The 25,427-nt window shown below is 44.1% G+C and overlaps 1 long non-coding RNA gene across 1 annotated transcript; it reads left to right on the forward strand.

The window, feature by feature from the left end:
- Window positions 1-6,878: 6,878 nt before the first annotated feature.
- Window positions 6,879-21,232, forward strand: LOC118452083. Its single transcript, XR_004841742.1, has 3 exons — window positions 6,879-7,508; window positions 19,036-19,130; window positions 21,043-21,232. It is a non-coding gene; the product is annotated as an uncharacterized LOC118452083 (long non-coding RNA).
- Window positions 21,233-25,427: the final 4,195 nt, after the last annotated feature.

The following is a 25,427-nucleotide window of genomic DNA, read 5'->3' on the forward strand; positions in this document are numbered from 1 at the left end:
TCACCAGCAATTTTTCACCCTCTGACAAATCTTTTCTTCTCAAAGGTAACTGTGGGTGGTCTTCCTTTGTCTAATTTCTGTAAATTCGGTACATCACTTTCTAATCATGCAGCTGATACTCGTGTTTGTATGAATGGCTATTTAAAAAAGGAAAGATCAGATGTTTGTTGTTTCATTTCAACATAAATCAAACTTTGTACTCACATAGCAATTCTAGTTTAGCCCTAGGAATAGCTTTAGTATTGCTAAGTGTCTGGAGAGTATTGACTACAGAGACGGGATTTTAAGCAGGCTATAATAGTTTCTACAGCTGTTAACAGTTCGCAGAAGAAAGGCAGTATTATTCATCGGTGTTTAAAATGTGCATGACTTGCATTGCACAGAAGTCAGATTGGGAGAATGTCAGACTTTTTTTTTTTTTTTTTTTTTTTTTTCCCTGAAATTCTGCCAGGAAAGTCTTCAATAACTGGAGAAATTCTTTTCACTGGTGAAATCAACATGCAGCACATTGTGTTATTATAATTGCTTATAGCTCACCATGAAAGTTGTCTTTGTATGCGTGGATGTACAGCTTGTACTGTTTTGTTTTTATTTATTCTGCATTCTTTATTATAATGTTCTTTCCTTTTTTTTCCAGACCAGAAAGATTGTTATTGAGCCTTCCACAAAGCTGAAATAATGCTGTGTGTGAAAAAAATGTTAACAATTTGAAGAAGTTATAAAAATTTATAAGTTGACTGAATACTTTGGAAATTTCTGCATATTTTAATATAAATAGGTAATGCAAATGTTTGTTCTTTGCATTTAGAGGTGGGTCTCTGTTTTCTAAAGGTCTTGTGTATAAATTTGATTCTTACAATTACATTAGAACAAACCCAGTATTTTTTCAGATTGTATAATAGGAAAAATGTATTCGCAAAAGACACAGAACATACATGGTTATCTCTGAATGTCACATAGTCATGAAATTTAACATAAATAGTATCAGTTGTTTGAATGACTTCATTAAGTGCGTTTAGGAGCCTGCCTGTTGCAGTCAGCTGAGGTCCTTCCATTCAGCTCCACGGGTCCTGGCTTGGCCTGCAAAGAAGACGACAGAGGCTGTGCCGAGCTAACTGAGAAATAAGGGGAGGTGATTTCTCTATAGATAGCGTGAAGTTCCAGATTGTGCTGGTGGAGCCTGCATAGAAATTCAGTCACACAGAATCGAAGAAATCACAGAAGACAGAGGAGTAATTTCAGATGAATTTGGCGTTAGCGATGAGTTCGAGCTTTATTCCTAACTAAAATCATAGAACAAAAGAGTCCAAAAGATGGAAAGGAAGAGTAGACGTAGGTGAAAGGGAAGGGGTGAGTGACAGAATACTGGTGAGCAAGGATCTGAATGATGGCAGGCAGTTTTAACAAGGACTAGCCCAACTGGTAACAGTTCAAATGTTAAAGTCCGCGGGAGGTGCTGGTTGGGCAAATATCTGAAAAGACAGGCATCGAGCTGCTTTTTTGGGAGGGTGGAGGAGAGCGGTGTGAGTTTGGAATGGTCGTAGTGTGAGTTTGGAATGGTTGTATGGAGTAGGAAGGGTTTTTTAAGTTTCCCTGAAGGAGAACAAATGTTTGATACTCCAAGGCAATTTCTCCAGAAGCAACGATAGCAGCAAACTGGGAGAGGACCTGGAGAGCTGCAGCCCTAGTGAGGTCCCTGGACCGCGTGCAGCTGCTGTGCTTTGCCCCTGCTGCTGGGGTGCCTCTTCCAGCTTAGTTTTGTCAGAAAGGAACCTGGTCCGTGCGCTCGGGGACATCTCTACGATGCAAAGCAAAGCACGGTAAGTGGGGCATTTGAGGGGCTGGCTTCAGAAGCGCACTGCTGCTCCAAACTTGAGTGCTAAGGTAGAGGCACCCTGCCAGACTTGAGGGTGGGAGTGGTGACATGGGCCAAGCGGGGAGGGAGTACTCAGAATCCTCTGGTTCACGTTGCAGGTGCTGGCAGCCAGCAAGTCCTTGGAGAGGGCAAGGGGGAATGGACACAAGTTGCTGGGGGAGGGAGTACTCAGAATCCTCTGGTTCACATTGCAGGTGCTGGCAGCCAGCAAGTGCTTGGAGAGGACAAAGGGGAATGGACACAAGTTGCTCTTGGGGAGATTCTGACTGGACATGAGAGGGAAATTTTTCACAGTGAGAACAGTCAACCATTGGAATAATCTCCCCAGGGAAGTGGGGGACTTGACTCTGCCACATTGGACACTTCGAAGACTCAGCTGGTCAGAGTGTTGGGCCATCTTGTCTAGACTGTGGTCTTGCCTAGAAAGGTTGGACCAGATGATCCTTGAGGTCCCTTCCAATCTAGGATTCTCTGATTCTATGTGGAGCTGAGAGCAGTGAAAGCCCAAAGGAGCAGAGCACCTGAAGAGGTCACCAGGAGCTGTAGTGCAGGGTAAGCCCTCCAGGAAAGAGGAAGGGAGAATGATTGACGCAAGGCTGTGTAAGTGTGTTTAAAAACATGAAAAACATGCAGTCCCCTTAACATACATCTTAGAAGGAGGATTGTGGGATGGTTTTTTCCAATAGAACATCATTATCCAATGAGTAGGTTCATCCCAGAAGGGACAAGGTGACAGTGACGTTAGCTAAAGCTTTGCAGTGTCTGCCTTCTCAGGATAACAAACTTTTTAGGAAAGTTGGTGCCCATCTTAAGGTTACTGTAGTTTAATATTTCAGGATGGATTCCCTCCTGACGTGTTGCCCGTGAAATGCTGATAGGGCTAGAAGCACTTTGTAACACCAGCTCCATTAAGAAGTATGCAAAACTAATGCACAGGGCTCCCAGGTTTTCGATGCGTGGTTTTTATAGATCTTTTTCTCAAGACATCCTGGGAGACGCTTTGCTGTGTTGAAAGGCTTCCTTGGTCATTGTAACCAGCGCTAGGAAACAACATTGCTGCTGGCTGGCAGTGTACTCTGTAGAAAACTGCTCAACAATTTTCAAAGACTGCTTTCCAAATGGAATCACGATGGTAAATGAACCCTTTTAAACTTAAACTCACAAAACTGAATTCAGTTCAGGAAACCGTGTTGGTTCTTCAGCCTTTTGTGAGTCACTTCCACTGTAACATTCTCTGGAATCATTCATTTTTGAGTGTTAAAAATGACTGGTTGGTAATGGGGAGTTATCACAGATTCAGAGGTATTTCCATGTTGCCTGTCAGCGTGCCACTTCATACTGTATTTATTCTCACAGAGCCTGTTATATAAAAGTACCATTTTACAGAGCGGAGGCACAGAGAGAATAAATGATGTAGATGAGTCTGTGTAAGGAAATATGTTGCAGAACTGATCTTGGGTTTCCTCAGCTGAAGGCGTTTAGCTGCCGGACCAGCTCTCCTCTTCCGCAGCATCTTGGTCATCCCATCCTGTGCAGCCAAAAAGGCTGCCGGAGATATGGTCATCGGGAGAGTCTGAATGTTATCAGAAAGCTGTTCTTAGCTTTAGTGGCAGGATTTTGTCAAATAACGCAATGATTAGCTGAGAGTTTAGTACCTAAGTGTAGCATGTTTATGTACGCCAGTACTTTGAAAACAAGGAAAGCAAAAAATGCTTGGACAACAGGTTATCATCAAGAACTGTCATCCTTGCTACGAGCAATGAGCGTATGCAACAGTTTGGCTTTTGAACTTTGCTAAAATTATTTGCTCATAAGATTTCGGCTTATGAAAGATGACGAAATGCATGAGCAGAGAACACAGATATCGTTACTAGATCTTGTCAGCAGTTTTGAAGATAAATTTTAACAATGTTAGGGTTTTCCAGGCCTCTTTCAAAATGACTATGTTGCCTCGCTGAACGTGCTGATTGTTGAATGTCTTTGTCCAAGAACAGTTGGCCTTAATTGCTTCTGAGCAATATTTCCCTGGAAGCTCTCAGATAACAAAAGGCCATCCAGAGAAGTCTGAACATATCTCTGCTTAGAAACTGGCCATGTTCAAGCTGTAAAGTCTGTAGGATTCTTTTTCTCCTGGGGAAAAGCAGGAGAGGGCAATAGGTGCAGGATGTGGAGGGAAGAAGCAGTACCATGACCCTACGGCATTTCTGCCTGTTGAGTCAGGGAGTGACATTTAAACAATTCTGCCTGCACCCAGTATGAAAAACTGTGATGCAGATCAAATTGCTGGCTGTGCTCAGAGAGAGATGAAGAGGAAAAAGGTCAAGGCACCTATCCATGGCAGCCTTTCCTGTGTTCCAGATGTTGGGGAGCTTACCAGCAAGCCAAATGGGTCTTTAATGCCTTTTTTTTTTCTTTTTGTCTTCTTTTTTTGAGGGAATGCATGGCTCCGGACTTTACATCTTTAGAGCTGGTGGTTTCCACACCACAATGATTCAGCCAGCTTGAACTCTTGACCAAATCTCAGTTTGTTTCCTGGTTTTGGTTTTCTAAAATATTTTACATTTAGCAGAGCATAAAGGCCTCCCTGCCACATGACAGTGTAAGGAGGGGAGCCGTGCTCTTTTCACTGGTTAGCCCTCAAAGGGTGGTTCTCTGTGCTTCCAAAAACATTGCAACCGAAGCAATTGGAAAGGAATCCCTGAATTCTGACTAAAACTAAGACTGAATTCTTCCATGCTTCTGGCTTTTTGATGCTGTGTGTTTATGTGGAATTTCCTTTGAGGTTTAACAAGGTCTGATTTTTAGTTGAGAAATATGCCCTGCCTGAAACGTTCTGAGGTTTAACAGGTGTGTTATCGCATAGGAAACTCATATACATTTGTTAAGTTGCTAGATAAATAGGTTAGTACTGGCAGTGATTTCAGGGGATAGTAGGTTGTTAAATTCATGGGAAGGGCCTTGTTCCTTTGCCTCGCTGGATGTTTTTTGATGACTGAATTCTCCAGGGTGCCCGTTTTAGGGAATATGCTGGCGGTTATCCCTGTTACTGTGTAGGCTCAGTAAGGACTTAGAGTAGCTTGGCTCTGGAGTTTTAAACACCAAGAGAGGGATGCTAGGCAGGTAATCTATAGCCTGGGAAAGCTGCAAACGAAAGAAATTACACCCTGAAAATTAAAAACATAAAATGATCTTTCAAAAGTTAATACTTTTATATAGATACATTATCCCAAATGATGCATCTTATGAGCAAACAAAACATTGCCGTAATAGCTTTGAGACCTAAGATGGAAGCCTATTGCAGTTTACCTGTGTGAAAACACAGCTTTACTCCCTTCACACCCTGTGCTGCCGCCTTCTTCAGCACAGAGAAATATTGGTACCTACAGGTTTATTTCAGAGTCCCCTTCATGCAGCCACCCTCATTGCTTTCTTTTTTTATGCTACTCTCCTTGATCTCCATAATTTTTTCCCTGCAGGCCAGTATTTTGTTGTCTATCTCAGATTCTGCATGGGTTGCCTGAGGCTGTGGGCTGAGGTAAGCTGCCTGCATGGGGCCATCCTTCTTCTCCAATACCCGTACTTTTAAAATGGTGCAGGGTCCCCAAAATGCAGGACATAGATGTACAGGTATGCTGATAATATTGAGGTCGATTAACAAATATTCAGGTCACCAAGTGTTCAGAAACTGCAAAGTGGGGTGGGTTTTCACTTTCTAGCACCGCCTTTGAGTAGAGCAGTCAGGAGGGAGCTGGTGCAGCCGTTGCTACGAGCAGTGTGACTTGAGGAGCAGCTCTCTGCCCACCTCCACGTGGCACTAATACCGTGTCACCGCGGCCGTGCATGAGACTGAGTCTGGTCACCGCGCACATATTGCACGGGGAGCCCCTAGGGGAGCAGGTAAGCATCCTTGCTGCTGTGCTGTGGGATCATTGATGATAGATTGCGTTGCTGAAGTCAGTGATGTAAGATCAACGTAACATCCGTAACCGATCTCTGAAACCTCAGATTTTCCCATTTCGGGATGTAAAACACAACCACCTTTTTGCACTCCATTTTCTAATGTGACTGGCCCAATTTGAATGTCTTGTCCTGGAGTGGGAAGCAAGTACTGTATGTGGAGGATACTGTATGGTATCCCATATTCAACTATATGGTTTTCTTCCTGAACATGGCAAGACAAAAAGGAAATAGAAATTACTTCAGCTAAGTGAATAATTCACACAGAAGAATTTTTTCAGAGTACCCAACCTTCTCTTCTATTTCAGCTAAGTGAATAATTCACACAGAATTTTTTCAGAGTACCCAACCTTCTCTTCTACTTGTATCATGTTGATGATGCAATTGCTGTTCTCTGATATTTATGTAGCTTTCAAATTTATATTACTTTTTTTAACTCCATGGGTTGATGTGAAACTGTTTTGTGAGCCATCATTAATCACGGTGTTGGCTTGGTGAGGTTTGGGTGCTCTTATTGTATTGTTTGTGCTTTCTGTTTGGATGTCCGTTTGTCTGTTTGCACGGACGCTTCCAAAATAAATGCTCCTGAGCTGATACAAACTTCAGTTTCCCTGAAGGCTGTCCTGTGAAGCTCAGGTGCTGGCTTTCTTTAAGTGCATTTGCTGGTACAACTCAGTTGCAGAGATGTTTGCAGATGGTACAAAGAAAAGGGACACAAAGAAAGCTTGAGGTAACAGAATGGAGGAGATGGTCTGCAGTACAGCCATCAGCTCTTACAAGGTGCTGAGCTCTTTCCGTGCTCAGAGGTGCTTATTGTGCAAAACCTTCATATGCATCAAAGATGAAACTTCTACTTAGTCCAGTTACTTGATACTTAATGGCAGGGTCAGGTTAACGGTTGGACTTGATGATCTTAAAGGTCTTTTCCAACCTAACCGATTCTATGATTCTCTAAGTGCTGGGAGGGTCACTGCATCTCTCAGATAGCTTTTTCAGTCTTGTACCTGTTAGCAAGTGGTTCCTGTTCTTCAGACTGCTGTTACCTGCTCCAGCAGATAAGGACAGCATGGAATACTGTAGGGTATGTGATGACTGTTCACTGTGGCTGGTTCCTTCTGCTGATATCAGAAGATGTTATATGCCTTTTTGCTTCCCTCATTGATCTTAAGGCTCAAACTTCTAAGCATTGACTGACTTTCTTTTTCATGCATTGCAAAACCAGGGATTTCATTGAAGGGGAGCGTTCCAAGCTGCTTTTGAGACACCTGATGGTGTCTCATCAGGAGACAAGAGGATATTACTAAACCGATTTCTTGAAAAGGATCCTTCAGGATACATTGCTGCCACTGTGTGTTAGTGGTACGGCCGCAGGTGGGACCCAGTTGAAACTGGTGCAGCGAGTGCCTGAGCCAGCACAGCAGAGCAGCACGGGCAGCTGCTGCACCAGTGTGGGGCCGCAGATTAGGCAAGGCTAATTTGTGTTGTGCCCTATTACAGCCTCACTGCGGCTCCCAGTGAAACGGCCCAGGCCTCGTGCGGTGCAAGCCACTCGCCCCAGCCTGCTGAAGACCAAAGCGCCCAGCCCGAGGACCCTGATGAAGCTGTGACCGTACTGACAGCTTCCTCTGTCTCCTGCCTCCCATTCAGCTGCATGTGAAAGCATCTTCCAGCCAAGGTAGCGTGAGTAATCTGGCCCAGCTTCATGGTCTTTTCCAACCTAGATGATTCTATGATTCTATGATTTGTCTGCACAGAGTTAACCTGGTGTTTCCAAAGGAGGTTTTGAAGGGCATCCATTAATCCAAGATTCCAGTGCCTTGGAGAATGGGTGAGGCATGACTGAACAGGACATGGTTAGGTTGGTTCAGAGGCAAGGAACTGGTCGGATGAGACACCTTTGCACCAGGACAGTTTTACTGCTTCCCCCAAGGGTCAGGGGAAAGTACGCAAGGAGAACATGGACGCCCAGATGTGGAATTGGAATGGGGAAGGGAAGAGCCAAGGCATGGAAATCTGGCATGAGGCTGAGACAGGGCCAGGGGTTTTGAAGGTCTGTCTTGAAGTGGAGGGATGCCGAGAGCCATCATGGGAGGGGGCTTTGGGAGTGGAAAGAAGGGCACCTTACACTTGCAGGACTGCGATATATGCTATCTGGTACCCACTTGCCCCTGCAAGCAATAGAGAGATTCCTGTCTGGGTCTGCAGTTTTGAAAACATCTATTTATTTTGTCTGCCTCCGTGATTAGGAGGCCAATTTAGGGCTCATCTACTTGGGGAAATCCCTACAAAATAGGCTAGGGTATGAATTTACAGCCTACTTAAAGACCCAGCAGTGTAAATTCACACTTCAGCTTACTTCACAGGAACTCCCCCGCAGAAACAAACCCTCAGAGTCACCTCTGTACCTCAGTCTGGTGCTAAAAGTGAGTGGAAGCTTCTCAAAATGTGGACCTCCAATTCCATTTTTATAGCTGGGTTTTTCTGTCTCCTGGGGCTTTTTGCAGCTGCTGTAGGTTGCTGTAGCTTTGCCGAGGTTGAAGGAGCTGGGCCACTTTACACTGCTCAGGATCTGACCCTTTGCCTCAAGTAACCTTTTATTATCAATTAGCCAGAGGGTATTTTCCTTTTTACTGGCTTCATTATTAAGCTTGTTCATTCACTCCCACCACTGCTGATGTCTTTTTTTTTTTTTTCTTTCTTTCTTTTTTTTTTTTCCCTGTGAATTTTGTGCTGTGTCTTTCCTCCCATGTAATTTCCTAATAGTGAACTAGTGACAGAGTGGGCTGCTGGTATTTCATCTTGTGGCTGGGGGGGGGAGGCTGTTTCTGATACAGAAAAACACTCCATTACAGTAAACTCACAGAAAGTTTCCTTTTCAACCTGAAAGGAGAAGGAAACGGACTCTCCACCAATGGGCGTTCAAGAATTATTTCTGTGAGCTGTGCTTACATTAAAGGCCAGTTTGGTAATGTTCTGTGTAGGGGAAGGAAAAAAAAAAACAACAAAAAAAAAAAAGAGGAAGACGTACTATTTCTTCTTTCTCTTTTTGCTGAGATTTGGCTCGAGTCTTGGCTCCTTATCAGATTGTAGTCCTGCAGTAAAAACACCACCCCTTTGCACTATGCGCTATTGAAGAAATGGTCATTGCTGATGTCCAGCTAAAAGAGCATAAGGATTTAAACCTTCAAAGTTCTCTGTCTGCTGCTGGTATTTAGGAAAACTTGCTTCTTGGCAGGAAGAACTCGGTAACAAGGCAAATACATAGCACAGTACATTAATCTAGCGCAGAAATAAAGTACCTCTCCTCTGAAGGGTAGCAGCAGGGCAAATATTCCCAGCTTTGCCTCTCCAAAGCTCTGAGCAAAACCTGTACATAGTAAGGGTGAGATGAAAGAAGCCTGTGGGAAACTTCCATTCCCTCCTCTTCTGCTCATCATTTTTTAATGTTTGCAAGAGCGCGAATGGCTACCAGATTTGATTACAGAAGTAGCCCCTGGTGCTGAAACCCTTTTGGCAGGTTGTGATACCGGTGCCCTGTGGGGAAATGCAGGCCCGCATGTGGCAGCAAGGCAGCTGGAAATCTCTCTGTATTGGCCCTGCCTTCTTCATTGGGTGAGTTCAGTCCATGCGGGTATGGTTTATCTTCCGTTTGTGTGTATGTCCAGTGAAAACCCTCTTCACCAGTGAACCAAAGCAATGATTTCTCTACAAGTGCCATGCTGAACTAGTGCCATGCTATTTCTGTGTTGAGATTTATGATTTTTTTTTTATATATTTTTTGGAGTTTAGCAAGTGTTGCAAATACATTTACAACAACAGAATTTGACCCTCTTTAATAATCCAATACTCACAATAACCTATGGATTTACACTGATTATTATTCACTGTTTGTTTGAATGACATATTTCTATTCACTGGATTAAAGTAATTTCTGTAGAGAATAATGTACGTAACTAACACGTGTGAGCACCACTATCCTGGTGCTAATACACGTCACATGCTTAATGAATTTGACTCTTGGGTGACAGACGTTGTTTCTTTGTGGGGTCAGTTAAGCATCTGCCTTATTCTTTATATGCCAGTCGTTCAGGTAATTCAAAAGGCTCGGTCTAATTAGCAGATATGGAAAGTTGGTAGCAGTAGTACTGTTTTTTGAGTTACATACGGATAGTTGACATCTGCACAAAAGATAGGATTTGTTGGCTGCTTAAAAAAGAACTAAACCGTAACTGACCATCGCCACAAGATAAGGAAACGTTTCTTGCTGTACTCTAGGGCAAGAGTAAAAACACTGCTTCTGTCTACTTGATGGTAGTTTAATTTAAATTTATTAGACTGCTCCGGGGTATACACAGGAGTCTAATCCTGTAATCCGTGGTGAGGTTGTATGTACCCACTATTGCAGTGTTCCCTGTGCATGGAATAATTTGGCATAAAATGCGCTCTCTGCTTCTCAAGGGAGAGACAGGGGTAACAGAACATTGCCTGACTGTTCACTACTTGGCCTTGGCCGAGTTCCCCTGTATTAGAAAGACATGAATAAAATGAATCTAAGTGTTGAAGGAATAGAGGCTGCAAGATAAGAAATATTTATGTCCCAAACTTGACATAGTATCATAAATCATTAATTTTTGAAGAGATTTAATTCTTCTTTTTGCCTAATTACTTGATTTGTGGCACCAGTTTGCTTAAATTTGTTTCTGTGGTAACTTGAGTAATTTTATGCTTCTCCCTTCTACAGTATTGATTTGCTGATTTCCTCTTTAAATGCAGTCAAAAATCCCCTGTTTGCTAAGTTAAGAAACCAATAACATTGCATGCCTGAGCTCTGTGGTTTGTTGACTTTGACATGTGCTGTCAATTATTAAAATAGATGTTTATATTAAATATATTAATATATTCTATTCCCTACCATTCTGGTAGTATACCTATATGAAAATACTAGGCTAAAGGGTAGTTAAAAGTTTGGTTAGCTTAAGTGTGGGAGCGTATTAACAGTTGAAAAATGTTATTTGAAAGATGACTTTTGTAGTTGAAGCAGTTCTGTTACTTCAATGAACATTGCAAGGTCAGATGTGGACCAAGTGAAAAGAAAGTAAATTGGTGTGTGTGCATGCGTTCTTGCTAGGCGTAACTCATGAATGTTGTGTACACTTGATATTCTCCTCCTGTCTTTCATGCACTGATTTCCATTATTTATGAAAATATTTGCAGGGAAGAGACTGTGGCCTGCTGCTGCTCTTGGTTTGTGGTCCATCTATCCACAGCCCATACAGAACTTGGTCTAGACAGCCTGGCTGATTTATAAGCCTTGGAAATAGGATCCTGTAAGGCATTGTACAGGACACGCTGCTGTAAGTAGTGCTCTCGATGTGTTCACTTTATATTGCATAATAAGCACATTGCGGCTGGTGGCATACACTTGCATGGGACTGATCTTTGAAGAAGCTGGTTGGTGAGGGATGCTCTCCTAAGCCTGGGGAGCCCAGTGGAGCAGTCGGTGCCTGGCTGCCTGATGCTGTGGGCTGACTCAAACAGAAACCCTTTTTCTTTCCAACTGTAGCTGACATAGGCGTTTGCTGTTCTGCCTCAGCCACAGGGTAGGTACCAGCCCAGCCAGATCCGTATCTCACTGCCATTGCAGTCTCTGTGCCAAATCTGTGTTTAAAGACATCTCAATTACTCTGGTCAAAATTTCCATTTAAAAAGAATAGTTAGAATTTTTCAGAAGGAGCACAATCCACAAGTCAATGACCAACCAAGTGTTAAATGAAGAATGATGTACGTCTCTTGCAGACTTCACACCTACAAGAAGCCTTTTCGGAGCCTGACTGTGTCGTATTTCATCTAGCTACCTGCTTTATGTGTTTAGAATGAAAATGCACAAAATCCCACTCCCCCCCAGGAGATGAAGGGCCATGTCACACCATGCAGCTAGGTGTTTCACAGCCGGTCGAACTTGATCCCGTCCCTGGGCTTATTCCACTGGGGCTTGACCTGCCCTCTCATGGGCACAGCAGAAACCCCCGCTGCAAAATGGGCAGCTGCTCCAAGATCACTGCGTGCAAATCTTGGACCTCTGTGTGATGTTGCGGTCCCTTGGGTCCCCTTGGGTCATTTCTGCTTCCTGGCAATGCTGCTACTGCAGGGAGAAGCCCGGCAGCCCACCCTGCCTGCTGAGCCCCTGCAAGAGCTTTGAAGCCAGCAGGAGAGAGCCCAGCTGCTTCTGCACCAGCAGAGCCTTGTTCTTCACTGCTGTGTCCTCAGCTATGGAGCTTGGGCCCAAGCAGACTCACTATGGAAGGGTTAAATATACTGCAGAAGCCAAGTCAAGGAAATAAATCAAAGCTATGTTGAAAGGGCAGGGTTACAGGTGTTTTTCTGGACAGAAAGTTCCATGCAGGATACAAAGATCATGCAGAAGGACCCCCATGACCAGGTTTCCAAGCCCTTGGCCCAATGGCTCCTTTTCTTCTTCTCTGTTTGAAAACATACACAGCAGGCGATTTGGCAGTGGCCTTCATATTGGGCATATGGGCGATACACGTCTACACACAGGTAGGCTGTGGCACGCTTGAGTTTTGTGTACAACAGCTGTTGACTTCTATGAGAATTACCTTTTGTCTTATTGTCATTAATATAAGTGGTGTTTGACTACTGCTTTCATGATAGTTTTATATGGTTATTGTGTCAAGAAGCCACAGTCTCAGTTCCTTTTTCATGTCTTGACTATTGGACACACTCAAATGAAAAAGACCATCCAGGTGGGATGTATCTTATCCTACTTGAGCTGTCTGAAGGCTAGGGGTCTAGTCTAAGCAAAGTGTATGGGTGCTCTCCATTTCTTCGTCATCACTGAAGACAGCCAGAGTGATTCATCAGATAGGTAAGACAGTGAATCATCTAGCAATACTGGCTGCTTCTGCTGGTCATGGAGAGAGCCAGCATGATTAGCCTAGACTAGGCACTAGCTTTAGGCTAAAGGGCCAATGCTTTTCTTGCTCAGAGCCAGGGAAGTGTGAGTTTAATTTCCAAGTAGCAGTACTTATATGCAAATGAACATAAAGAGAGCCTGGAGTGCTGCATGTCTGCAAAGGCAGCTGTTGCCCACAGACAGACCGATGTGCTGCAGATGCTTGAGCATACTGGGTATGCCCAGAGCTGCTCTTTGCCACATCTTCAGTGACCATCCCTGGCGTGATGAGAGGAGACGGAGGTTCCCTTTTGCTGACTCTTCAAGGGCAGCTGTGACTTTGGCAGGACGTACATAGACAGCTAGGGTGGAAATACCTTAAAGTCTGGTAGAAGGTGGACTGAGTTCATCTGTCAGAAACCTCGCTCCTGGGTTCCTCATGCCAGCAGCATATCTAGGTCAGTTTGAGGCTGTAGTTTTCTTCACTAAAGTGCTTTTCCTATTGGGAAGATAAAAGCGTACTGGTCTGAAGATGCTCTGTACACACAGTTTCTTCCCCTTCCTGTGGGACACATCAGAACTTCTTGGATTACTGCTGCTCTATTCATACCAGGCAAAGCGGGGGCCACCTCAGAGTTAGAGGCCTTTTATGTTGCTAGCATGGTGCACACAGGCATTTGTTATAAATGAGCACTGGAACATAATTAAAAATGTATCTTTATAGTTTATCTCTCTTTCTCTGGGCAAAAGAGGGCTGCTGTGAGCCTTATTCTACCGTGGTCAAGTTATTTCTAGTGCACAGTGTGAAAGACAAATCAGGACGTTTTAGATACCATCTTTTGAAGAGAATGAAACTGGATTCAGTGTAGCTGTCTGTAGAAAGTTAACGTCTAGCAACAACTGCAGTACACACGCACTATTCCGGTTGTCCCTCTTCGTTATCTTTTTATACATATATAGTCTTAGATTATCTGATTTATCTTGCTCAGGCATGCTTTAGTTCATTCTCTCTAGTGCTGGCATTCAAATCTAAGACTAATTCTGGAGATAATCTGAATTATTTCATAATTATGAGAAATCCTGGGGAGGTATCTCAGTGTTTACAGAGGAGTATCTTGCTTTATCACACTCCAGATTTATCAACACAGACAAATCTTCTTTTAGTATATTATAGTTTAATAAGCTCCACATCTTGAGTCATAATCTGTTTCTCTGGGGCTGAAGCACACATACACACACACCAAAAAAAAAAGACAAAATGAGAAATGTAAAGAAGCAATTGTGATCTTTGCCACTTGGATTCGGTACCGTCTGTTACCGTGTCTTCTTCTAAACTCAGTTTCACATTTTTTTGTTGAATTGGAGTTTCACACAATGGATAACACTGCCCTTCATTGTGAAGCTGTCAGGTGTAGCTCCCTTGAGGAAACCCCCCTGCCAGTCTGAGATCTGGGGCATAATTGTCTCCTGCTCAAACCCACCATGCTTCTAGAAAGCAGTGGCACTCTTTACTCTAGCTGAGGATCTATCTCATAAAGTCTTTCAAGGGCAAACTCTAATTGGGCAGTGAACCAAAATGTCAGCCCAGAGGAGCAATGGCCATAAAAACCTTGGCAGAGTCTCCCCAGATGTGTTGGAGGAGTCTGGGCTTCCCAAGCCACAGATCTTTCCTTGGCTTCTCTAGAACATCACTTCACCATTAACCTGGTCTCCCATCTGTCAGAAGGGTTGATGTTTCTGATTTTTCTTCCTCTTTTTCACTACCTCTGTCTTCCAATAACAAAATGTTGGAGGGACTTCAAGAGCTGACATATCCAGAGCTGGTCAACCCATGCCTTGGAGATGTATGTAGCTGTCAAGCAGTTCAAGGGCACCTGTCATATTGGGACAATGTCGTATACAAAGGTCTCTGTACCCACCAGGGCTGCTAGGTAGTTTGGTCTCATGGCTGTGGGTGGAAGCGAGCTAGATCACTACACCAGCATCTCTGAGATGCCCAAACCATCTTGCTGTGGAGACACAGGGTTTGGTCAGCCTCTCCTGCCTGTCGGTTCCTCCTGGATTTCCTCCATGTCTCTGCTCACTGAGGTAAGTGGTACATATCTCATCGATCTCAGCAGTATAAAGATTTTGATGTGTGGCTTCTTAGATTGGCTGCTCCAGGGCAGTCTGTCTCTCCATTCCAGTGTTATTCCTGGATCTGTTCTTCAAGTTATCCACTTTGAACGCTCTGCAGTTAACCTCTCCTGATGCTTCTCTATCAACTTTTTGGGAGGTTTTCCTTCTGTGTCCACTTTTCCACACATCAGTTATCGATCCTCATGCTTTTTTTGTTATTCTCACTGTTGTGCAGAGTCATGGCACCATATTTGACAACTCCCTCCTCTGCCACCGTCTCTGTTAACCAGCAGTCGCATCTCAGTCATCTTGCCCTTAGAAGCTGCAGAGGCTGATGGCATCAGGCTGTATGGATTCTTACTCTGCAGCATTTTCTGGTCCCGTTTCCTTTCCTGGTCATGTGCTGATCAGGCGCAGGAGAAGGAGAGTGAAGCAGTTAAATAAGATCAAAGTCTCTCTTTTGAAACCTACACAGAAAGTAACCACTGCTCTCCTACAACAGGAGCAGAAAATAGCATCTTGTGTCACTTTGTGTGATGATGATTGCAATAAGAATGGGAAATAGTACACTTCCCTTGTGTCTTTTGCAGCTTCAGGAGTAGATGAATGATAATTTTGGTTCCTTCTCCTCAGATTGAGGAGGGGATGACTAATGGCATTGTGACTGGTGCCATCTAACTGGCTCAAAAGACTTTTCTGGTTGTTCTCATGATTAGCATCACTTCCCATCATGTGCAAGTTATTGGAGAGCAAAGACCTCCTTTTGAATTGTCATGGTGTGGAGAAGATGTAAAAGCACTGAGCCTCTGGAGCAATTCAATGTATATGAAACATGTATGAATCAGTATTCTGATCTTCCTGTGCAGCAAGTCATGATGACTGATCTATTTCTACAGTTGCTAATTATATTATGTTAAAAAATACTTGGTGTTGAAGTGACTTTTATGCAAAGTTTCTGAGAAGTTGTGATTTAAGAAGGACTCATGAGGAAGGTATAACTGAAATATTTTGCTTTGAGTCAGTTTGATCTATTTCAAAACAGTTTGTTGAGCTGGATTGCTGAGTGTTACTTAATATTAAGTCTGAGCCATCTGCCCGAGCTGCCGTGGTATTTTGGGGACAGGTAGCATTGTATCCTGGTTATTTCTTACAGCCACCCCCACCTCTGCATTACCTAACCAAGGGTGCATTGCAGTCTCCCTTCTTAGTGGCTGTAGTGCTGGATCACAGGAAAAAGCTTGGCCAGAGAGCCTCGCTCTGGATGGATGAGGCAAACTGATGTCAAACAGGGTCAACCAAAATATTTTGCTTTGGTTCAACTCATTGAAATGAAATGTTTCAATTCAGGAACACCAAACCACTTCATTTTTTTTTTTCATCAGAAGTGTGGAAATAAAATATTTAGCACTTGCTAATGTCAGATTTTGAAGGAAAGGGTATGAATTTCTCAGGTGTTGTTGACAGGAGATCCCTCCTTCTGCGTAAGAGCGGATGTTCTTGCACCGGCCTGCTGGGGTGAGGTGGCGCTTAGGTGATGAAGAAATATGAGTCCATCACATTGCACCATACACCAGCCTAGCGAGAAGAGGGCTTTATGCTCAGTTTGGAAAAGGCCAGTGCAAAAGTTACCTTGGTCAGTAAAAATTAAGACACACGTAGAAGAAAAACCTTGTAAAGTTTAAAAGACCGAATATTACAGTAGCCCCTTTGGAAGGCTAAGAGGGTAATGTCAGTACAAACATGGGAAAAATGGAAAGGACCAGATGTTGTAGCATAGAATCAAATACTCAATAGTCATGTTAGAAATTTGCTGGGATAAGTCACAGGACTGGAGTATTCGTACAGCTCATTCTGGAAGGACAGGCTTGGAGAAACGAAGAAGCATTATCCATGCTTGTTCTGAAGTTGTGGACTAAATGAGGGATAGACTTGTCTGGGTGAAGCTAGAAAAGAGAAAGAACAGAGCCTCTTTGAAAGGTGGGTGTAGATTAAGCCACTTCCCTGGGAGAAGTAGAAAGAAGTTTCTGAGTGATTCTTGGAAGCACTTAGTAGCCAAGCCTCAGCGGCAATGGACACTTTATCTGGATATTGCTTGGAAAGGCAGTAAGGTAAAAAACCTCAATGTATCACCATCTTGGGCAACTCTGTTTCACAAGGTAGAAGTTATTACGAAGTTATTTTAGCTGAGTCTTACTAAGGAGGTCTTGCCTGTGCATAGAATCATAGAAACACAGAATAGTTTGGGACAGAAGGGACCTTTAGAGGCCATCTACTCCAACCCCACCTGCAGTGAGCAGGGACATCTTCAACCAGATCAGGTTGCTCACAGCCCCGTCCAACCTGGCCTTGAATGTTTGCAGGGATGGGGCCTCTACCACCTCTCCGTGCAACCTGTGCCAGTGTTTCACCACCCTCATCATAAAAAATGTCTTCCTTACATCTAGTCTGAATCTGCCCTCTTCTAGTTTAAGACCATTGCCCCTTGTCCTATTGCTACAGGCCCTGCTAAAAAGTCTGTCCCCGTCTTTCTCATAAGCCCCCTTTAAGTATTCTAAAGAAGGAAATGTGAATGAAGCTGAATCCACTTAAGAAAGAGGTTTGGATTCCCGGACAGATAGTGGAACAGACTATCAGACAGTCTGTACAGATCTGGATTGTGAAATGATTAAAACATCTAACTGCCGAGAGTGATTAATGATAAACTAATGTAATTTCCCAGTTTATAGGCAACTAGCTAAGGAAAAAAGAGTATGCAGTAGATATCATACAGATATTCTTTTGATCTTGATATATCTCTTGATCTTGGCTTTCAACATCATCCTTCATTATACTCTCTGGTGACTAGGTTACCAGTCAAAATCTGGGTGATAAGAGTGGGTAACTGGACCCAGTCAAAGTTGCCTGGTTGCACAAATATCACTAATGAAGTGATAAGGTAAAGAGACAAGGCTCAAGCATTGGGAAAAATGTTCTAATTGCACAAGTAGTAAAATCACGGCACAGATTACTTAGGGGGAAAGTAGAATCTTCTTGACTGAATTTTTGCAAGAACAAGGCTGGCAAATATTTTTCAGAGATGTTCTATGTTATTTATTCTGCCTTAGAGCAAGGGAAGAACTTAAATAATCCCTCTAGATTGCCTCTAGGCATGGATTTTTAAGCTTCTGTTAAGTGGGCACTTTGGGGACTTGTAAGATCCCTGCCTCTCAGGTGGAGTCAGGACAAGGATAAACATTGTACTACAGAAATTATCCTCGGGGGCATGTGTACATACAAGTACAGCTCTGGGGTTGTACTGAAAAGATTTACTCTCTGTCTGCTCTACAGAACTTTAGGCAAGGATGCCCAACTTCCCAGGTTGAAATGCTGCACATCAGGCCAGCATAAGCATTTCTGGAAGCTACAGCAGATTATCTGAAAATGTTTTTTCATGAACCTAATTTTATTAACGAGTTATGCTCCAGTGATGAGGAACAAAGAAAGGGCATGCGGTGGAAATGTGCGATGTAAACAGATCGCTCCTAGCAATCGCACGGTGTTAATTGGGTAACAGATTGTGAACTATATTTGTAAAGATTATTCAACAGTTTCAAAAAACAAAAATATTTAAGAAAACCACACCCTTCTGGGGACATCTGGCAAACAGATAAAGAGCCAAAGTTCACCGATAGATGAGTCATTGCTTCTGTGTCCTTCCCTGAGAAACCCATGCAAAACTCTTGCTGGCTTCCGTGGGTGGTGTGGTCAGCCTGAAGGGCAGCATGGTCTCCTGGCCTGGTGCTGGCCTGGCTTCCATCTCATGCTGATTTGTTGGTGATTTTAGGCAAGCAGAGAGGAAAGACTGCCTTAGCCAAGCAGATGCTTGGAGAAAGAGCACTCCTCTTTCTCCCTTTCCCCTTCTCATCCCATCCCTCTCGTTGCTTTTTCTGCTCCCCTTTTGGCCAAGGACTTGCTGTCCCTTTTTCTGGGTGGTGGCCACATGGCCAATCTCTCTGCAAAGCCCGGGCTTGTGAACAATAGCCAGAAAACTTCTTGCCTTTAATTGGTCACCACTGCTTTCTTCCAGAGTACCTTGCCCTTGCTGCAGGGATGGCTGTTACTTGCAAAGCAGGGAGTGATTTGCAAAGTATAAAATTGCAATAATTCTATGTACTTTTATATTGAATTACAGAAGTATGGATTTAATTGACTGCGTGGATTTGCAACCATCAGTTCAGCAGCTGCTTCATGAGCCATCCTTGCAGGAGGGAAACCTCAGAGAGATGGGTGAGTTGGATGCTGAGAAATGGGAATCGGTCTAGTCATCCCAAGAGAAATCATCCCCATTTGTGAGTCAAAACCTGCAGTCTCTTGCCTGAGATGAAGGGAATCTCCCAAGGGCAGCTAATCTTGCATGATCTCATCACTTGAGATCAAACATCATGATATCGGGTCAATAGATATTTCTAAAAAGTACACGCAAACCTCATTCAAATTCACATTTAGCTCTAGCCAAAACACAACCCGAATCACGATCCAAATAACCTCCTCCTCAGCCCACCTTCATCGCCGTTCTGTTTCAGTGGCAGATGCAGCACAGAAAAGATGCCTGAATGCTTAATTCAGAAATTTACTGTTTAAGGCATTACTTGTATGAACACCAGCGTAACACATAGAATACCAATGCCCTAAATTTAGTAGTTTTGTCTGAGTCATTTTCACTATGTGGGAGGGCTGTGAAGACACTCCACAGAGTGGAGAAACTTGCTGGTAGTGTCTGTCCAATGAGATTATTATTTTTTTTTTAAAGTCAGAACACAACAGAACTACCAATATGTTTGTGAGTAAAATGCAGTTTTGTTGCAGACTTCGGTACAGGAAAGGGGCGGTGTTGCTCTCCACCCACTTCAAAAGCTGAAGTCAAGTTTGACTGATAGGCATCTCTGATACCGAAATAGGTGCTGAACTTTTCATGACAGCCACAGACAGCCACAGGTAAACACTCCGGCTGCATGATTTGGAGGGACATGGTGTGGTGTGTAATCCCCAGACTTGCTGGTGCAATTACATCTTATTTCAGATCTTCTAGCAGGAGCAGCTGAGTGGTTACAATACTACACGTTACCAGCCAGCAGCCAAACGCTAGTCCTGGGCTTATGCACTGAGGGGTGAAACGTTGTCCCACCGAAGACTGGGTGACTTTTGCCACAGGAGTTGTTCAGTAGGGCTAGGAATACCCGCACAGTTTTTGAAATAGCTGTGGGCACAAGTAATGAAGTGTGAATGTGAAGGAGGCATTTGGACTCAGTGTTACCTTCCTGCCAGTCTGGATTTTATTCTTATTCCATTAGCCTTTCTTCTTGAATGCAGCTGATTTCAACTTGATATGAATCAACTTAGTAATTCCATTTTGGAGATTTTTTCCTGGGACTGTGGGGAATAAAACTGCCCCTCGCCTCAAATGAAAACCCAGCTTCGTTGCCTGAGTTTATTCAGAATTTATCATGGTTTTATGCTGAGTAAAAGTTAGTTCTAGCTCAAGCCCTGCGCTCTGGGTTTGGAGGGGACTCTTCATCAGGCAGAGGTGAAGCGTGTTTTCCTGTGCTGTGTACTGTCTGATACCAGCCATGGCAGATACGTAAAGATGCTGGGACTTGATGCTGTGGCCCTGGTTCTCCTGAGTAGGGCCACTGAGCGCAGGGCTCTGCTCTCACAAACTGGAGGATCAGCTGGAACGTGTTTCATGCCAGTGAGATGAACCCCGTTCCTAGAGAAATTCCCGTAAAATCAAAAGCTTGTTAATAGAAAAAGTAGTTAGCTGTCATCATAGAGGGAGCAAAATGCCAAACAACAGCCTGCTCTGCTATTTGTTCCCAGGCAGGCATTTACCTGCCAGAAAAGACCAGCCTTATAAACATGAAATTATATCCATGGTAACATGCAGGCTGTGTTTAACTTTGCAGCATGTTAAAAGGTACATTAGAAAAAACCAAAAACCAACCAACACGTTTTTGTATTTTACTGCTGAGAATAGCAATTACGACTTCTAAGTCAGCTATTTTAACTCTGTCAGCTTGGGAGTTGTTGACGGGTGAGGGTAAAGGCCAGAGGCACAGCTCCTTCCTCGGAACGCTTCTTGTTGCTAGACATCCCCAGAAGGTATTATTGCTTAAATACAGCTTGTGTTTTCTCTACCCAGATTCCTCGAACTAGAAGGATACAACAGGTTGCAGTATCGGACTGCAGCAAAGTCCCACCTGTGCTACTCTACCCTTCCCGAGCCCGCGGTGCTGGGGCTGTGCCGCCGTTGGGGTAAGCACTGGGCTCCAGGAGCCCGCTCTGCGGTACAGCATCCCAGGGTTACAAGCACGCTGCTCAGGTTTAGCAAATCCTGCACCACGCTAGAAGGCAGACGCTGCTTACAGAGGGGGAGAGCGGCTGGAGCAGGGAGTAGACTGAAGGAGTAGACTGAATTAGTGCCTGGGCTGGAAAATGTATCGGGGAAAAGTAACTGAAGGATCCCAACTTGGAGCAAAAGCCGAAGATGAAAACTGCAGATGGTTTTCTTGTACGTATGATAATGTCAAACCCAAAAAAGGGAGTTTTCGCACTCTGTTGTCTGTTTAGCGCGAAGTGAAAATTATGTACTGGAGAAATGGAGCCCCATGTCTGGAGAAAACAGCGATGACGGTGCCTGTACGATAGCAGGGCTCTGTGGAAGTTGGGCTTGACTGCCTTTGCCGAGGTCTCTGAAGCCTTGAGCTCTGCTTCCCGTGGAGTGGAGGGATGGAAAAAGAGCAATGGGCTGTGTCCTCGGGAGTTTTTCTCCATTAGCACCTGCATGGTAATGCTACTCTGAGCGAATTGTGCTAGGAATGACTTCTAAAAACCAGAGATTTCATCTCTAGGGGCGGCAGAACAGCCCATGCTGGACATGAGGGAAGCGCCAGGGGTGACAACAGCTACAGTAGGATCCCAAAGTGTGGTTGGAAAAGAAGAAGGTGATGTTCTGGTGGCTGCTGTCATGTCTGTGTCTTCCAGCAAAGGGGCTGGTGGACACAGTAGCCTGGGTGTCCAGCTCTGAAAAGAGGGCAGCATCTTTGAAGAACATACGTATTTTTGCTGTCTTCCCTAGCTGTTCTTCAGAGTTCTGGGGTTTTTTTTTAACTACACAGAGGTGAGACAAAGATGATACAAGTGCACTTCATGTACAAATTTAAGAGCACATGTACTAGCGTGATCTCTCTTAACAGAAAAGTGGAGTTTATCAGCACAGCCTGTCCCCTCACTTGGGTAAATCCCTTTTTTACTAACCGTCAACAGTGTTGTAACAGGAGAGACTCAGGCCTCTCTCTGTAGCTGGACAGGGAGGGTTGGGCTCTGCTGTGCCTTTTCCACTTCTGTGAAGCGGACACAGACCATGCCTTCCAGCCGGGCATACGGTTTGACACTGCAAGACCCCGCAGTGCCTCAGTTACTCGAGGTACTGGGTTCAGGCTGAGGAGGATGAGGAGTGTCCAAGATGCCAAGATGCCACTAAGCTGTCTGCTCCCTGGTGCGAGGGGAGAGAGAAGCACCAGGCAGTATCCAAATAGCATCCTAGGGACCTGAATCCACAGGAACTTTTTACGTGACACTTTAGTGAGAGTCGTCTGTTCCATCACCTTTGAAATACTTCTCTTCAGATGCCTAAAATGAGAGCCTAGGAACCTGAAGTACCTAATTTTGAAGAGAAAATGGCCTTTGTTTATGGGAAGTTTCCTGAAAGGTCATTTTGTAATGAAGTTTGGATTCTACCTTGGGTGGTGGTGTCCCTCATGGGATATCACAGGATGGCAAGGGTTGGAAGGCACCTCGGGAGATCGTCTAGTCCAACCCCCCTGCTAAAGCAGGTTGCACAGGACATCATCTAGGCGGGCTTTGAATATGTCCAGAGAAGGAGACTCCACAACCCCCCTGGGCAGCCTGTTCCAGTGCTCTGTCACCCTCAAAGTAAAGAAGCTCTTCCTCATATTCAACTGGACTCTCCTATGTTTCAGTTTGTGCCCATTGCCCCTTGTCCTGTTGCTGAGCACCACTGAGAAGAGTCTGACTCCATCCTCATGACACCCACCCTTAAGATATTTGTAAGTATTTCAGTCTTCTCTTCTTCAGGCTAAACAAGCCCAGCTCTCTCAGCCTTTCCTCATAGGGGAGATGCTCCAGTCCCCTCATCATCTTTGTTGGCTGCCTCTGGACTCTCTCCAGGAGTTCCTCATCCTTCGTGAACTGGAGAGCCCAGAACTGGACACAGTGCTCCAGGTGGGGTCTCACTAGGGCAGAGTAGAGGGGGAGGACATGCATCACTGCAATCCATAGAGGGGTCAATGGGAGGCATATTTGCTGTGTCAGCCCCGTGGGTACTTTGGCCTTTGCTCTGGAGCTTAGAACTAGTCATGCAACTCCTCTCCTTTTGCAGGTTGATAGTATCTCTAGACCTGTCTGCTGGGTTATTCCTGCTTTCACACTGAAGAGGTGTGTGGGAGAAGGTGGCCAGGCCTGTCAGTAGTGTAATGACCTTTTACTGATGGAGGCTCACTGGTAGCATGTACTGGCAACACTCCAGCAGCGGATGCATCTATTTTGGCAAAGCTGTGCCCTCCTATGGATTAATCCTGTGGGAGCAGAAGGAAAGAAACAGTACCTGCAGCAGCCTAGGCTGGGGGTGTTGTGTGTGTAACAGCTGTGCTGGTGGACTCCCAAAGTGGGGGTCCAACGTTAGCCATGGGTTTTACCCCTTCATGTTCTGGTGTACATAGGCATGCCTGCGGTAGTCAGCTGTGTGCATGTAGCTGGGACACCTTCTGCTGCTTTCATTTCTGCTATGGGAAATCTCATTAAAAAGGTCCTTGAGCCCTGGCCAGAACTGTGGCACCCATGTGGGCACACTGGGGCTTAGAGACCCCATTAACTCAAGGACTTTCCCATAACCTTAGCAGACCTCAGGGAAAACCTACAGCACTCGAATCCTGACCTCAGACCAAATGCCTCTGCCGGGTGTCAGTGAGGGGAATTTGCTAGGATTTTCCTCATTCCACCATTAACTGCCCACTGGTGGGTTGTTCTGTTGCTGAGACAACAGGACCCACTTAAAGGCTATTTTTCCATGAGGTTAACTTCAGCTTACTGGTGACAGCTATGGTGGGTGGCTATTGAACCAAGAGTGTCAAAGCCAACATCTAAAATGACCTTTAGGCTGTTTACTCAAAGCAGTAACAGACTCGCCCCCGACTTCCTGATAGGGGCCATCACTTATCAAGAAATAAGAAGAGCAAGTGGCTAGATATGGAAATCGTTGTGGGAGTGAGCCTAATTGAAAACATACAGCATCGTACAGAAGTAATATTAATATACTGCTAACCTTTACCTCTTCTGTGGAATATGTATGTAGAAACTAAGCTAGGAGAATTACCAGGAATTGGGGAAAAAAAGAAATATTCTTTTGAAAGCCCATTCCAAAAGAAATAGAAAACCTTTTCTTGGGCAGACAGATGTGTATAATTTAACTGTAGTATCTTCCTGAGGCTGTACCACATGTTCCATGGTCCTTTTTCCTAGCTACGCAGTGAAGTGTCAGAAATCAGTGATTTTCATCCCACTTAAGTGAAAATTTTTAGAAGAGGAGTCTAAGGTGAGCTAAGGGATTAAGTAGACGCTACAAATTCAGTAAGCTCTTGACTTAGCAGCTAGATATGCATAAAGCTAAGTACCAAGCAGAAGCAAATGAGACAGGTTTCTACTCTAATTTAGAAAGATAAATTAGGTTCTTATTTAAAGTTTCTACATAATCATAAGACAAACAAAGACAAACGCTTTAAATATGCTATTAAAAGTGTGTGGAATTTTAATGGATTTACCTCAAGAAGCTATATTGTAGCATTTCACCATCTCAAACTAAGCTTGTTTTTAGCCAATGTTTACCTGGTTTTGTTCAAGAGGCTCTTTTTCTTTTAATTAGTTTTTCTGTTCATTTGAGTCAGAATAGCAGCACCACCTAATCCCACTTTTGTATTTGCTAGAAGATGTCTAGACTGGCTAATGTGAAAGTTTTCATCCTGGAAGGTTTTAGTAAGATCCTTCTCCACTTGGTATATACGTCACGTAAGTAAGTACCGAAACTGAAAGTTTCAGATGCAATACAACACCTAGTAATAAACTGTTTCAACTTATTTTTTTTTTTTTAAAGGCAAAGAAATACCATCTTTTGGCAGTGGTTCCTCTCAAACATCAGAGACTTGCTGATCTGCCGTGTAGACCTGTACTGTGGTTGCAAAGTATCAAAACAGAAGTGAGGATTTTTATATCTACTCTTCCCAGCCAGCCCTCACAGCCCCTTCCCTGCTTATAAAGGTGTCGAGGAGACAGGGAGGGAAGGGATGCAGAACTGACCATCAGACGCATAAGTGGACACACAGTGCTGACAGCTAAGCCCTATTTCTTTAGGAGTGTAGCCTGAAAATGCATTGCTAATTAGAATGGATTGGGAATTTTTTATTTCTTGTGGAAAACTGCACTTTTTTTTTTTTTTTTGGGGGGGGGGGGGGG

This window comes from Egretta garzetta, unplaced genomic scaffold, assembly GCF_000687185.1.
Source record: "Egretta garzetta isolate BGI_Z169 unplaced genomic scaffold, ASM68718v1 scaffold204, whole genome shotgun sequence".
Lineage (NCBI taxonomy): Eukaryota > Metazoa > Chordata > Aves > Pelecaniformes > Ardeidae > Egretta > Egretta garzetta.